The sequence below is a fragment of the Bombina bombina genome, chromosome 7 (assembly GCF_027579735.1).
Source record: "Bombina bombina isolate aBomBom1 chromosome 7, aBomBom1.pri, whole genome shotgun sequence".
Taxonomy (NCBI): domain Eukaryota; kingdom Metazoa; phylum Chordata; class Amphibia; order Anura; family Bombinatoridae; genus Bombina; species Bombina bombina.
The window spans coordinates 178,640,207-178,654,366 of NC_069505.1; the positions used below are offsets into that span (position 1 = coordinate 178,640,207).

General features: G+C 38.7%; 1 protein-coding gene across 2 annotated transcripts in view; it reads left to right on the forward strand.

Moving 5' to 3' along the window:
* LOC128666065 (ras-related and estrogen-regulated growth inhibitor-like) overlaps positions 1-14,160 on the forward strand; it is a 169,040-nt gene that overhangs the window by 131,336 nt on the left and 23,544 nt on the right. The window lies entirely within an intron of this gene.

Sequence of the window (14,160 nt, forward strand, 5' to 3'; positions counted from 1 at the left end):
CCCCTAATCTGCCGCTCCGTAAACCGCTGCTACTTACATTATCCCTATGTACCCCTAATCTGCTGCCCCTAACACCGCCGACCCCTATATTATATTTATTAACCCCTAATCTGCCCCCCACAACGTCGCCTCCACCTGCCTACACTTATTAACCCCTAATCTGCCGAGCGGACGGCACCGCTATTATAATAAAGTTATTAACCCCTAATCCGCCTCACTCCCGCCTCAATAACCCTATAATAAATAGTATTAACCCCTAATCTGCCCTCCCTAACATCGCCGACACCTAACTTCAAACATTAACCCCTAATCTGCCGACTGGAGCTCACCGCTATTCTAATAAATGTATTAACCCCTAAAGCTAAGTCTAACCCTAACCCTATTTAAGGGGGGTTTGGGTTAGATTAGGGGTATGTGGGTGGTGGGTTGTAATGTTGGGGGGGGTATTGTATGTGTTTTTTTACAGGCAAAAGAGCTGAATTTCTTGGGGCATGTCCCGCAAAGGGCCCTGTTCAGGGCTGGTAAGGTAAAAGAGCTTTGAACTTTTTTAATTTAGAATAGGGTAGGGCATTTTTTTTATTTTGGGGGGCTTTGTAATTTCATTAGGGGGCTTAGAGTAGGTGTAATTAGTTTAAAATTGTTGTAATATTTTTCTAATGTTTGTAAATATTTTTTTATTTTTTGCAACTTAGTTCTTTTTTATTTTTTGTACTTTAGTTAGTTTATTTAATTGTAGTTATTTGTAGGTATTGTATTTAATTAATGTATTGATAGTGTAGTGTTAGGTTTAATTGTAGGTAATTATAGGTATTTTATTTAATTAATTTATTGATAGTGTAGTGTTAGGTTTAATTGTAACTTAGGTTAGGATTTATTTTACAGGTAATTTTGTAATTATTTTAACTATTTTAGCTATTAAATAATTCTTAACTATTTAATAGCTATTGTACCTGGTTAAAATAAATACAAAGTTACCTGTAAAATAAATATAAATCCTAAAATAGCTATAATATAATTATAATTTATATTGTAGCTATATTAGGGTTTATTTTACAGGTAAGTATTTAGCTTTAAATAGGAATAATTTATTTAATAAGAGTTAATTTATTTCGTTAGATTTAAATTATATTTAACTTAGGGGGGTGTTAGGGTTAGGGTTAGACTTAGCTTTAGGGGTTAATCCATTTTTTACAGTAGCGTCGAGATTCGGTCGGCAGATTAGGGGTTAATAATTGAAGTTAGGTGTCGGCGATGTTAGGGAGGGCAGATTAGGGGTTAATACTATTTATTATAGGGTTATTGAGGCGGGAGTGAGGCAGATTAGGGGTTAATAACTTTATTATAGTAGCGGTGCGGTCCGCTCGGCAGATTAGGGGTTAATAAGTGTAGGCAGGTGGAGGCGACGTTGAGGGGGGCAGATTAGGGGTTAATAAATATAATATAGGGGTCGGCGGTGTTAGGGGCAGCAGATTAGGGGTACATAGCTATAATATAGGTGGCAGCGCTTTGCGGTCGGCAGATTAGGGGTTAATTATTGTAAGTAGCTGGCGGCGACGTTGTGGGGGGCAGGTTAGGGGTTAATAAATATAATATAGGGGTCGGCGGTGTTAGGGGCAGCAGATTAGGGGTACATAAGTATAACGTAGGTGGCGGTCGGCAGATTAGGGGTTAAAACATTTTTATCGAGTGGCAGCGATGTGGGGGGACCTCGGTTTAGGGGTACATAGGTAGTTTATGGGTGTTAGTGTACTTTAGAGCACAGTAGTTAAGAGCTTTTTAAACCGGCGTTAGCCCAGAAAGCTCTTAACTACTGACTTTTTTCTGCGGCTGGAGTTTTGTCGTTAGAATTCTAACGCTCACTTCAGACACGACTCTAAATACCGGCGTTAGAAAGATCCCATTGAAAAGATAGGATACGCCATTGACTAAGGGGATCTGCGGTATGGAAAAGTTGCTGCTGGAAAGTGAGCGTTAGACCCTTTCCTGACTGACTCCAAATACCGGCGGTAGCCTAAAACCAGCGTTAGGAGCCTCTAACGCTGATTTTGACGGCTACCGCCCAACTCTAAATCTAGGCCTTAGACAGAAACAAAACTAGGGGTGTATCATTCTACCCATATTTGTATATGACGTGTATGTTAATTCGCAAGACAGCCTTAAGTCATGTATTCTTGTACCGGTACAAAACCCTTTATACAAACTGGACTGGAAAAGCTTTGGAGATCGTAATAGTTTCGGTTTTGGAATATTTGCATCTGTAAAATGATACAGCTTCAAGAGGGGATGGGACCAAGTATAAGCAATATCTTATGTCATGTAGGTAATATTTACATGTCATTATACAGCTTGTACATGTAACCTAAAGGTAGTTTTCTATAATATCATTTTTAATACTTTTGCATATATGGTACCCTCAGACAGATATTACAGTACTGTAATCACAAAGGGAATATTGTTGTTTTAAATAAATTTAGACTATCATTTGCATTTTAGAACACAAAAAGAAACCAAAAACACAGACAGAGAACATTGTGACTTAAAGGCAGGGGAAAATAGTCATTTTTGATTATTTTATTTAAAAACAAATCCAAATAAGTTTGGATTTTGGAATTCCTCTTGTCTATTAAAGAGACATTAGTCATTTGTCTTTGCTACAGGTTGAAAGAGAACATTTTACAATGTGCTAGTTATTTTAATTTATGTTTTTACCCTCAATAAATTGCGTCTCATTTATCTGTGCGATAGAACATTTGTGTTTAAAGGGACATAAAAGTCAAAATGTAACTTTCTCTATTCTGATAGATTATTATCTGGTATTCTCCTATCTCTGCTCTCTCTCTGATGTCGCCTGTCGTCCATTTCCCATCTCAGACCACCATCTGCTCACCTTTAATCTTAATATACAGGCTAAACCTACTTCCCCCCCTTTCCCTCGTACCTGTAGAAATCTGCACACTGTGGATCCTCTCCAACTTTCCAATCTTATTCAAAAACTTCTCACCCACACTTTCACGATATCCTGCCCTGACCTTGCTACAAACCACTATAACAATACTCTCTTCACTGCACTTGACACTCTCGCTCCTCCCCAAATACACAAAGCCTCACGTCATCAGCTCCAGCCCTGGCACTCTTAGCAAACAAGGCACCTACAAAAATGCTCCTGTGCTGCTGAACGTGCATGGAGAAAATCCCGCTCTGAACCAGATGTCCTCCACTATAAATTCATTCTTTATTCTTACACCTCTGCCCTTCACTTAGCTAAGCAAACCCACTTCTCTTATATCCACTCACTCCTCAAACCCTAAATGACTCCTCTCCATTTTCAACTCTCTCCTCTACGCACCTGCCCCATCCCCTTCATCTGCATTTAGTGCTCAAGACCTGACTGACTAGTTTTTCAATAAAACACTTACCATCCGAAGCAACATCCCAACACAAGCCTGTAATCTCCCAACTTCGCCCTCCAATCACCCCCTCTGCCACTCTCTGCACCCTGCCCCCAACCACTGAGAGTGAAGTGGGTTCCTTATTGTCTTCCTCACACCTTACTACCTGACCACTTGACTCTATTCCTTCACATCTAATACCTTCACTGTCTCCCACCCTCACTCCAGCTGTTACTCATATATTCAACCTATCCCTTTCTACCGGTTCATTCCCATCTTCCTTCAAACATGCAAAGGACACCCCCATCCTCAAAAAACCCTCCCTTGACCCTAACTCCCCTGCAAACTACCGCCCCATATCACTGCTTCCGCTAGCTTAAAAAGTCCTTGAAATACTAGTTTTTGATCGCCTAACCCACTTCCTGTCCTTCAAGTCATTGCTTGACCCTCTGCAATCTGGCTTCCGTCCCCAACACTCAACTGAAACTGCCCTTACCAAGGTTACTAATGATCTACTTTCTGCTAAAAACAACGGCTACTACTCTATACTCATCTTACTTGACCTCTCTGCTGCCTTTGACACTGTTGACCATCCCCTCCTCCTACAGACTCTCGGCTCTCTTGAGCTCTGTGACACTGCCCTCTCCTGGATTCACTCTTATCTATCTAACAGATCCTTCTCTGTCTCTTTTGCTGGTGACTCCTCTCTATTGCCTCTGTCTGTTGGAATACCTCAAGGCTCTGTACTGGGTCCTCTACTCTTAACTATTTACACTTCTTTACTGGGTAAACTTATCAACAGCAATGGATTTAAACATCACCTGTGTGCTGCTGACACCCAGATCTACCTATCCACCCCTGCACTCCCCTGCACTCTCTCCTTCTGTCAATTCTCACATCTGCAACTGCTTATCTAGCATTTCTTCCTGGATGGCCTCTCACCACCTAAAAATAAACATGTCCAAGACCGAACTACTTCTAATCCCCCCTCTAATTCTACTCCAGTTTCTAATTTTTCTATCACTGTTGGCAGCACCACTATCTCCCCATTACCCCAAGTCCAATGCCTTGGAGTCACACTTGACTCAAATCTGTCCTTCATTCTCCACATCCAATTGCTCTCTTCATCCTGCCGCAACCACCTACGCAATATCTCCAAAATTCGTCCATTTGTGAGCGCTGAAACTACTAAACAGCTAATCCACTCCCTGGTAATCTCCCGACTTGACTACTGTAATAACCAACTAACTGGCCTCCCTCTCTCCCACCTCTCCCCTCTTCAAACCATCCTAAATGCCTCTCCCAGGCTAATCCAGCTCTCCCGATGCTCTGTATCTGCTGTACCTCTCTGTGAGTCCCTTTACTGGCTCCCCATTCACAAAATTCTCACCCTGACCTACAAAGGTCTCACCAATGCTGCCCCACCCTACCTGTCCTCACTCATCAACAAATATACTCTAGCCCGTCCCCTAGGATCCAGCAAGGACCTGCTCCTTACCTCCTCTACCATCACCTCCTCCCATGCTAGACTACAGGACTTCTCTTGTGCGGCACCAACCTTCTGGAACGCACTTCCTTGAGCTGTCAGACTTTCCCCTAACCTATCATCCTTTAAACGCTCCCTAAAGAACTTTTTGTTCAGGGAAGCTTTTCACCGACTCAGTAACAAATTAATTTCACTTACCTAACAGTAGCCCTCATCTAACTCCTCACTAACATCATTCTCATCTTTGCAATCCCCATCTCCTGTTTCCCATCCTCCTACCCATCTAGATTGTAAGTACCCACTGGAACAGGGCCCTCAATTTGCCTGTATTTGTCTGCAAAACGTCTTATATTGTATTGTTTCACCGTTGTACTTTTATCTTTGTACCCATGGACAGCGCTGCGGAATCTGTTGGCGCTTTATAAATAAAGAATAATAATAAATACAATTATGCAATTTTAAGAGACTTTTTCAATTTACTTCTGTTATGAAATTGAATTTGTTCTCTTGGTATTTGGTGAAAAGCATACCTAGGTAGGTTTATAAGCATACATTTAATTCAAAGACGCGATAATTCACAAGGTAGCGGCTTGGAAAGTATAGTAAAAGATATCCTTTATTTGAAAATTAAGTTAAAGGGATACTAAACCCAAATGTTTTCTGTTTTTAGCCACCAATCAGCAAGCGCTACCCAGGTGCTGAACCAAAAATGGGCCAGCTCCTAAGCTTAGATTCTACTTTTCAAATAAAGATTGCAAGAGAACAAAGAAAATTGATAATAGGAGTAAATTAGAAAGTTGCTTAAAACTGCTGCTCTATCTGAATCATAAAAGAAAAAAATGTCTTTAGTATCCCTTTATAGCTCATAATGTATTGTGATCTGTAGCTGAGTAGCCTGCATCCTACGCATTTCATGGCTAATGAATTACCTCAGGGATGAATTGTGCATATCCACTATTTATGGTGAAAAACTAAAGATTTTAACCCGTGCGTCAATGCTATGCGAATATAGCATCCCTTAAAGGGACCATACATAGTGTAATCATACACAATCAAAAAAGTGCAAAAAACGCACGGTCACAGGCGAGAAAACATTTGATAAAGGTTTATACAACAAGCTAAAAATGCAAAACCTACAACTAAAAACACACACAACAAATATCATTATATACCTATAAACACTATCACCTAGATTACTAGTTTTGTGTTCCTGTTTTAACACTGAAAAAATTACCATTTCAGCGTTAAAACAGTAACGCAGCCATTACGAGTCTTGTCGATATAGCTGTACCGCAAGCCTTTTAGCCTGTAACGCAACGTCAGTCCCCCACTCGTAAAAATGACGTTTTTTCTTGGGACTTCGATAGCGCTGCCATTTCGAGTTTTGCAGTGAGGCTAAAAAGCTTGCGTTACAGCCTATATCAACATGATCCGTTCCGCAATCTGAGACCAGTAGTTATATGTTTTACGCAACAAAACTGTTACATAAAACTCATAACTAAACTGTTACAACGTACACTAACACCCATAAACTACCTATTAACCCCTACACCGAGGCCCTCCCGCATCGCAAACACTATATTTAAGTTATTAACCCCTAATCTGCCACTCCAGACATTGTTGCCACTAATAAAAGTTATTAACCCCTATTCCGCCACTCCCCGACATCGTCGCCACTATAATAAAGTTATTAACCCCTAAACCGCCGCCCTCCCGCATCGCAAACACTATTTAAATATTGTTAACTCCTAATCTGCTGTCCGCCCACATTGCCCCCCACTATACTGATGTCTATGGGGAAAGCATGCATGAACACGTCAAAAAAGCGCTTGTATTTTGTGCGGTATGGAGCTCAACGCAACCATATCCTACGCACAAGCTGGCTGTTTGAAAACTTGTAATGGCAGCGCAATGGAGTGTGAAATAACGCAACTTTTGTTGCGCTCGTTTCGCACCCCGTTGTGCCCATAACTTGTAATCTACCTGAATGTTAGTTGTTTTATACAATTAAATTGCAAAAGTCATTTTAATTTAGGGGGATTGCAGAAAGAAAGACTGTATTTATAAGGAATCACTCAGCAATGTCTAATTACAAAGGGAAACAGAATTACAAAAGCCCTTTATGACATAACTTAGTAAAAGAGCAATATACTATGTGTCCGATGTATACAGTTGTTAGCTTGTAACATCATGGTTTTGGTCTAAAGGGAATATATTAAAAAAAAATTGTGATTCAGATAGAGCATGAGTATCTCTTCGACACAGAATATCGTGAGAACAAAGCAAATTTGATAAAAGAAGTAAGGTGGAAACTTTTAAAAAAATGTTATGCTCTGTATGAATCACCAAGGAAAACTTTTGGGTTTCATATCCTTTTAACATACTTAAGAGACGGCCCATTAAGGAGCACTATATGGCAGCAGTTTTGTAAGAATGTTACCCCTTTGAGCACTAGATGGCAGCACTATTAAAAAAACAAAAACATTAGTTGGGTACTGACAGACAGCTGTCAGTACCAAAGATGGCAAATATTATATAAAGGGGGGAGGTTTAGAGATAGGGTCGCCACCTCAGCCATGTTTTCCTGGACACTTATGAGTTATACATGCTGCAGGGTAACACTGAACAGCACAATTCATATCCTTCTCTGCACACCCTGCAGCATGTATAACTCATAAGTGCCCAGGAAAACATGGCAGAGGTGGGAACCCTAGTTAGAGAGCTGTTTGGGGAGAGGGGGATCAGGGTGGCAGGGGTTTGAGGTGGGTTCCCTACTCTACAGAAATGTAAATATCTATCTATATAGTATATAACTATAACTATATATATATATATATATATATATATATATATAAAAACTATCCCTAAAATGCATAAAGGCAGAGTGTCTGCCAGTACCTAAGATGGTAGTGACCAGTGGACGGTGAGGGAGGGAAGATAGCTGTTTGGAGGGATCAGGGAGTGGGAGGAGTCAGCTAGTAGGATAATCTCTACACAACAGTTTACAACGCAACACCTTACAAGCTACCTGATTAACACCTTCACTGCTGGGGGGTACAGCTGCAATTAGCTGCCTTCTAATTACCAAAACCAATGGTAAAGCCACGCTTGTCTGCAACTTCTGAACAAAGTGGATGCCAGAGAAGCTTTTACAACCATTTGTGACATGACTGCACAAGCGGTAAGTAAATAATTTCAGTGAGAAACCCAAAGTTTGCGAAAAAGCTTGTGGAGCAAACCCAGCTAGCCACTGCCATTTTATTAGTAAAAATTGCACTGCTTTGAGCAAGTTATCACCGTTGCTGAGGTCAATAAGGGACAGATATCTAGCAGGGTTAGGCTGCAGTCTGAATTTCCCATTCTCGGAACTGGAAAACCCAGAGTTTTCAATGTTAAAGGGATGTGAAACAGTGATCCTTTGGTTAAAAACAAATATGGTAAATCAAAGTAAACATAAAAAGAAACAGATTGTGAATAAAAACAGCAAACAACTTGTTTGCTTGCAAACGTAGCACTAAGAATGCTAGTGGGAGGGTAACCCCTGCATTAAAATACTATAACCCTTACCAGCTAACTAATAAACCCCTTCACTGCCAGGAATTTCATAAGTATGGTGTGCAGGTGCAATTGCCTTCTAATTACCAAAAGCCAATGGCAAAGCCGTATATGTCGGCTGTTTCTGAACAAAGAGAAGCTTTTACAACTATTTGTGTCATGACGGCACAAGCGGTATGTAAATAATTTTAGTGAGAAAGTTTGTGAAAAAAGTTAACGATTTTTTTATATGATCGCATTTGGTGAAATGGTGGCATGAAATATACCAAAATGGGCCTAGATCAATACCTTGGGTAGTGTACTAAAAAAATATATATATAGTTTTAATAGGTAAATAAGAAAAAAGGCTCTATTTCTGTTTAAATGGAGTGATAACAAAACTGCTAAAAATTCTTTAGTATTTTGGGCAAGTTCTCTGGAATTCCCGGTAGTGAAGAGGTTAAATGGTAGGAAAATAGGATGAGGATAAATTTTGAAAGTTTATTGCAAAGGTTTTATGTTGCTTTATATCTACACATAATTGAATATTGTACATTACAATGTCATTCGGCTAGATTATGAGTTTTGCGTTAGGCTTAAAAAGCAGCGTTGGCCGGTCCCAACGCTGCTTTTTAATGCCCGCTGGTATTACGAGTCTTGCAGGTACAGGTGTACCGCTCACTTTTTTGGCCAGACTTGGAAATACCTCAAATCCACTTACGTAAATTGCGTATCCTATTTTTTCAATGGGACTTGCATAGCGCCGGTATTATGAGTCTGACAAAAAGTGAGCGGTAGACCCTCTCCTGTCAAGACTGGTACCGCATTTTAAAGTCAGTAGTTTAGAGTTTTACACTACAACGTCGTAGCATAAAACTCTTAACTAAAGTGCTAAAAAGTACACTAACACCCATAAACTATCTAGTAACCCCTAAACCGAGGCCCCCCCACATCGCAAACACTAGTTAAATATTATTAACCCCTAATCTGCCATCCCTAACATCGCCGACACCTACCTACATTTATTAACCCCTAATCTGCCGCCCCCAACGTCGCCGCCACTATATTAAAGTTATTAACCGCTAAATCCAAGTCTAACCCTAGCCCTAACACTCCCTAACTTAAATAAAATTTAAATAAATCTAAATAAAAATAACTATCATTAAATAAATAACTCCTATTTAAAACTAAATACTTACCTATAAAAAAAAACTAAGCTAGCTACAATATAACTAATAGTTACATTGTAGCTAGCTTAGGGTTTATTTTTATTTTACAGGCAAGTTTGTATTTATTTTAACTAGGTAGAATAGTTACTAAATAGTTATTAACTATTTAATAACTACCTAGTTAAAATAAAGGCAAATTTACCTGTAAAATAAAACCTAACCTAAATTACACTAACACCTAACACTACACTATGATTAAATTAATTCCCTAAATTAAATACAATTAAATAAAATTATCTAAAGTACAAAAAAACAAAACACTAAATTACAGAGAATAATAAACAAATTACAAGATTTTTAAATTAATTACACCTAATCTAATCCCCCTAACAAAATAAAAAAGCCCCCCAAAATAAAAAAAAGCCCTACCCTACACTAAATTACAAATAGCCCTTAAAAGGGCCTTTTGCGGGGCATTGCCCCAAAGTAATCAGCTCTTTTACCTGTAAAAAAAATTACAAACCCCCCCAACATTAAAACCCACCACCCACACAACCAACCCCATTATAAAACCCACCCAATACCCCCTTAAAAAACCTAACACTAACCCCTTGAAGATCACCTTACCGGGAGAAGTCTTCATCCAACCGTGCCGAAGTCCTCAACGAAGCTGGGAGAAGACTTCATCCAACCCGGGCGAAGTGATCCTCCAGACGGGCATAAGTCTTCATCCAGACTGCATCTCCTATCTTCATCCATCCGGCGCGGAGCGGGTCCATCTTCAAGACATCCGGCGCGGAGCTTCCTCTTCCAACTAAGTCTTCTTACTAAATGACGGTTCCTTTAAGTGACGTCATCCAAGATGGCGTCCCTTCAATTCCGATTGGCTGATAGAATTCTATCAGCCAATCGGAATTAAGGTAGAAAAAATCCTATTGGCTGATGCAATCAACCAATAGGATTGACCTGGCATTCTATTGGCTGATTGGAACAGCCAATAGAATGCCAGCTCAATCCTATTAGCTGATTGGATCAGCCAATAGGATTGAAGGGACGCATCTTGAATGACGTCACTTAAAGGAACCGTCATTTAGTAAGAAGACTTTGTTGGAAGAGGATGCTCCGCGCCGGATGTCTTGAAGATGGACCCGCTCTGCGCCGGATGGATGAAGATAGAAGATGCCGCCTGGATGAAGACTTCTGCCCGTCTGGAGGACCACTTCACCCAGCTTGGATAAAGACTTCTCCTGGCTTTGTTGAGGACTTCGGCCCGATTGGATGAAGACTTCTCCCTGTAAGGTGATCTTCAAGGGGTTAGTGTTAGTTTTTTAAGGGGGTATTGGGTGGGTTTTCGAGTAGGGTTGGTTGTGTGGGTGGTGGGTTTTAATGTTGGGGGGATTTGTAATTTTTTTTACAGGTAAAGAGCTGATTACTTTGGGGCAATGCCCCGCAAAAGGCCCTTTTAAGGGCTATTTGTAATTTAGTGTAGGGTAGGGCTTTTTTATTTTGGGGGGGCTTTTTTATTTTGTTAGGGGGATTAGATTAGGTGTAATTAGTTTAAAAATCTTGTAATTTGTTTATTATTTTCTGCAATTTAGTGTTTTGTTTTCTTTGTACTTTAGATAATTTTATTTATTTGTATTTAATTTAGGGAATTAATTTCATTATAGTGTAGTGTTAGGTGTTAGTGTAATTTATGTTAGGTTTTATTTTACAGGTACTTTTGTATTTATTTTAACTAGGTAGTTATTAAATAGTTAATAACTATTTAATAACTATTCTACCTAGTTAAAATAAATACAAACTTGCCTGTAAAATAAAAATAAAGCCTAAGATAGATACAATGTAACTATTAGTTATATTGTAGCTAGCTTAGGGTTTACTTTATAGGTAAGTATGTAGTTTTAAATAGGAATAATTTAGTTAATGATAGTAATTTAATTTAGATTTATTTAAATTATATTTAAATTAGTGGGGGTTAGGGTTAGACTTAGGTTTAGGGGTTAATAAATTTAGAATAGTGGTGGCGACGTTGGGGGCGGCAGATTAGGGGTTAATAAATGTAGGTAGGTGGCGGCGATGTTAGGGACGGCAGATTAGGGGTTAATAATATTTTACTAATGTTTGTGAAGCGGGAGTGCGGCGGTTTAGGGGTTAATATATTTATTATAGTGGCAGCGACGTTGGGGGCGGCAGATTAGGGGTTAAGAAGTGTAGGTAGGTTGCAGTGACATTGGGGAAGGCAGATTAGGGGTTAGTAAATATAATGTAGGTGTCGACGATGTTGGGGGCAGCAGATTAGGGGTTCATAAGTATAATGTAGGTGACGGCAGTGTCTGGAGCGGCAGATTAGGGGTTAATAATATAATGTAGGTGTCGGCGATGTTGGGGTGGCAGATTAGGGGTTAATAAGTGTAAGATTAGGGGTGTGTAGACTCGGGTTCATGTTAGGGTGTTAGGTGTAAACGTAAATTTTATTTCCCCATAGGAATCAATGGGGCTGCGTTAAGGAGTTTTATGCTGCTTTTTTACAGGTGTTAGACTTTTTTTCAGCCAGCTCTCCCGGTTGATTCCTATGGGGAAATCATGCACGGGCACGTACGACCGGATCACCCCTAACATAAGCAGCGCTGGTATTGGAGTGTGGTAATGAGCAACATTTTGCTCAACGCTCACTTCTTGTCTGGTTTGTAAAAACCCGTAATACCAGCGATGTCTGTAAGTGAGCGGTGAGCATAAACTGCTAGTTAGCACCACATAGTCTCTAATGCAAAACTCGTAATCTAGCCGATTGTGTTTGTTGATCTTTAAACATTTTATTTTTTTTATGCAAAATTATTAACCATGCTTCATGCCTGCTATTTCATATACATGATGGCACTTTTTGAGTTTATGTCCCTTTGGAGGCTACAGCATGCCTGTTACTAACTATGATACTGGTGAGTACAATAGGGCATTGTATTTAAAAAAAAAAAATAATAATAATCATAATAACTACGCGCTAATATGTTTTGAGGAAAGTGCTAAAGGGACATGAATCTCAAACTTTTTATCATGATTCAGATAGAGAATCAAATTTCAAAAAAGTTTCCAATTTATTTCTATTATCAAATTTGTGTAGTTCTCATGTTATTCTTTGTTGAAGAGATATCTAGATAGGTAGTGTGCACTTGTCTTAAGCACTACATGACAGGAAACAGTGCTGCCATTTAGTGCTCTTGCTAATGTAGTATAACACTGTTGCAAAAATGCTGCTATATAGTGCTGCACGTGCACACTCCTGAGCTTGTCTTCCTGCTTTTTAACAAAGGATAAGAGAAAAAAATGTTATAATAGAAGTAAATTGGAAGCTTTTTCTATCTGAATCATGAAAGAAATATATGGGGTTTATGTCCCTTTAAATAAACCTGCCCTTACAGTTATAAACATTCAGAGAAATAATGATTTTTATTATGTCAGGAACAATTTTATTTTTACTAATTAACACTTTTTTCCATAAAGCATAAACAGACGCCCTCATTTAAGTTTAGAAATTAATCTGTTAATAAGAGTTGATCAGCAATTTAGAAAATACTATGACAAGAATTTAAATCCAGGGATTAATTTTATGTACAGCTGAAAATACAGCAAATCTTCAAATCATTTAAACCCTTTCAGTCGCAAAGTGATTAAAGTAGCACAAGCACATGACAAATTTATGTTTTATATAATTCATTTGTGCTCTGTCCTCTGATAGGTGAAAAGGTTTGACATTTTTGTGACCTTCTGTAACTTTTTTTTCCATAGTTTTAAGGGGAAATTCTAATGAAAAAATGATCTAATTCATTTGAAAAAGTTATTGTTGTATTAATGGTCTGGAGCAGAACACTACTGATGATCCAGTTAAGAGTGGCATACTTAGGTATCTGCCAATCACTGTTCGTTACTAGCTCAGCAGCTACGATCACTGTTTAGCAGTGTATTACCCCTTTGTTAGGACACGAGTATTGAAATAGAAGGCTCTAACAATTTATAGTATTTTATTTATCCATTAGGATACCCTTTTAATTCAGTGAAGGCTATTAAAACTATTCAAAAGGTTGGCACCTTTACTGTTCTATATTCCATCTAAAAGAGAATATTTTTAGAATATACTAAAGTGCTTTGTTTAAAAATTCCTTTCTCATCACTTTCTTACACAATCTATAACAAAGATTCAAATCCACAACCTCATCATATCATAGAAACCTAAAGTACATTTTTACGATTTAGAGTGCATAATTATATTAAAAAAACCTTATAATTTACTTGTGTTGTTCATTCGTTTGTGGGGGGACTTTAAAAATGCATGGGACAAGCATAAGGCTATCCTACAAACTAGATAAGTTTATACTGTTAGGTAATATCGGGCAGACTTGCTGGGCCTATGGCTATCTGCTGTCAATATCTATGTTTCTATTAAAGGGACAGTATACTCTAGAATTTGTATTCTTTAAAAAGATAGATAATCCCTGAGTTACCCATTCCCCAGTTTTGCATAACCAACACTGTTATATTAATATACATTTTAACTCTGTGATTACCTTGTATCTAAGCTCCCTTA